At 61.3% G+C, this 2542-nt stretch overlaps 1 protein-coding gene across 7 annotated transcripts in view; it reads right to left on the reverse strand.

The window, feature by feature from the left end:
• RBFOX3 (RNA binding fox-1 homolog 3) overlaps positions 1 to 2542 on the reverse strand; it is a 138450-nt gene that overhangs the window by 130649 nt on the left and 5259 nt on the right. The gene's annotated exons all lie outside the window — the stretch shown is intronic.

Genomic DNA, 2542 nt, shown 5'->3' on the forward strand with positions numbered 1-2542 from the left:
TCGCTCCGGGATCGCTCCGGGATCGGGCCGCGCGCTCCGCCGGGATTCCCGCGGGAACAGCGACACCTGGTGGCCGCTGTCGCCACCGGCTCCGGGCCGTGCCCCCCCCGCGCTCGGAACCGGGCAGAGTCCCCGCGGCCCGGGGGGAGCAGAACGAGCAGAACGGGAGGCGGGAGGTGACGGTGCCGTCCCCCGGGCAGGGCTGGCGCTCACCCCGCTCTCGGCACCGCAGGTTCGGGTCCTTCTCTGCACCCCGCCGAGAAGCTGCCGCTGATGCTGGGACTCGCTCTCGTTCTGGGATGCTGGGGAGGAGTTTTCTAACCCCCACCAGGTAACCCGCCCCAAGGACCCCCAGCAGGAATCCTGCCCGTTCGGGCCCGGTCTCCCGGGTTTCCTCTGTCTGAGGAGGCCCCCGAGGCAGCTCCCCGCGGGACACAGCAGGGGTTCCACATCTGAGCCAGGACTCCGTGTTCTTCCTGCCCCGGCTCAGCATCGACACCACCCAGGGCATGGGCTGAGCTGAGAAGAAGGGGTGGGGAACCCTCTTGGACCCTGGCACTGCCCCCTGACCTGTCCCCTCTGTCCTCTGTGTGCAGCCAGGTCTGGACCGTGGCATGAGCAAGCACAAAGGGTGAACCCTTCCCTGATCGAGGCTCTGCACATGTGAGAACAGAGTTTGTCGCTTGCCCTCACAGAGCAGATTTGTCCAGAGAACCACCAGAACAAGCAACTCCTGATCCAATTCCCTGGCACTTCCAGCGTGATGCACCTCCAGCCGATACCTCCAGGCTGCAGACACCTGAAACGAGCACCAGCAGCGCCGTGCTCTCCTGTCCTGGCAGTCCCCGAGCTCCAGGCAACTCTACCAGAACACATGGCAAGATGGAGAAGGATGTGGGTCACAAAGACAACCAGTCCCAGGCTCAGGGAATTGGACAAAAGTCCCAAAACCGCTCTAAATTACTGACCCACGCTCCTCCAACATGACTGAGTCCCTGGGGGAGATGCCTCTCCCAGGCTGTGGGGTGACACCAGCTCCACTGCTGTGGAAGGTGGCACTGATGTCCAGCCTGACACAGTCACCCCATGTCAGCATCACCCCAAATGCAGGAGGCAGAACAGCTCCATGGTGGGTTTGGAGCAGAGACAGCAGATCTGTACCGAGTACCTAACCCAATTAAAACCTTGTTCTGAGGGAGCTGGGAGCCTCCTGTGAAAGGCGCCAGGTCCCACCCAGGGTGGGCACGCTCAGCCTGGACCTGCCGAGGGGACAGAGGGGCCCCCTTGGTCCCTGCTGGCCACAGCGTAGGGCTGGACATGGCACCCCCAGCCCAAAAGCATCCCCAAATCAATCAACACTTCCAGCTCTGGCCCCAAGAGGTGCCCTCAGCACCATCCTGCTTGTCTTTGTGCTTTGTGGCTCTGGACAAAACTGGGAAATGCCAGCTGTGCACCCCTGAGCATCAAACCTGCAGCCAGGATGGGCCTGGCTGCCCTGCTCCACTGCAGAACCGCTGAGAGCTGCCCCAGCTGCAGCTCTGCGAGCTCTGGAAGGGGCGTTGATGTGTTTTGGAGAGACAGGGAACGTGGCAGTGCCAGGGCCAGTGCCAGTTTGCTCACAGCAAACAGCCCTGAGATTCCTGAGCCCTGAGGGGCTGGCAGAGCCTGGGCCAGCTGGGCCAGGTTCCCAGGACCTCTCCACAGCAGGGCTCAGGGAAAAGCCCCCGTACAAATCCAAACCTCCCTCTGCAGGAGGCAGCCCAGGGTCCTTCAACCTTAGGGGACAGGGAGCAAGACACCTCCATTCCAGCAGCCCCCATTCCAGCCCTTCCAGTGTGGCATTCCAGCACCTCCAGATGCTGTGGTGCCTTTCCCCAACCCTGTGCCTCATCTCAGGGGCTCGATAAACATCTGTTGCCATAGAGACTCGCTCACTGCATCGGCTTCACCCAACGAGATGAAACAAGAGCCGCACCCTCAGAAAAACAGGAAGAAAATGTTTGGCTTGAAACTGTGCTGGGGTGGGGGTCAGGGCAGCAGCAGCAGCAGGGAGGCTCTGAAAGGGGAGCCAGGGCTGTGCACACCACTGAAATTGATATTAATGATAAGAGTGCACAGAAACCTTCCCAGTTCTCCTGCTGGTGACCTTGGGCCTTCCCGTGCAGATCAGCACAGCTTTGCACATTCTACAGGCAGGGGCAGCCAGCTCTGTTGGGAAATTGGTATCCTGGAGATCCTGGCAGAGCCTGCAGAGCTCAGAACCCTCTGGTACCAGGTTCTGACCCTCCTCAGGCCCAGGGTGCCCAGCAGGTACAGAGCAGGATCACAAACCCGTGGAATGGCTTAGGTTGGAAGGGACCTCAAATCCCATCCAGTGCATACAGGAGCAGGGGGATCCCCCTCTCTAGCCCAAGACCTGATCCTGTTCCTCCATCCCCCCGTACCCATCTGCCACTGCCTCCTGCCCTGCCGGTGTCCCACAATGTGCCGGTGCCCCGATGTGGCGGTGTCTCAGTGTCCCGGTGTCCCAATATCCCGGTGT

This window comes from Parus major, chromosome 18 (genome assembly GCF_001522545.3).
Source record: "Parus major isolate Abel chromosome 18, Parus_major1.1, whole genome shotgun sequence".
In the NCBI taxonomy this organism is placed as follows: Eukaryota; Metazoa; Chordata; class Aves; order Passeriformes; family Paridae; genus Parus; species Parus major.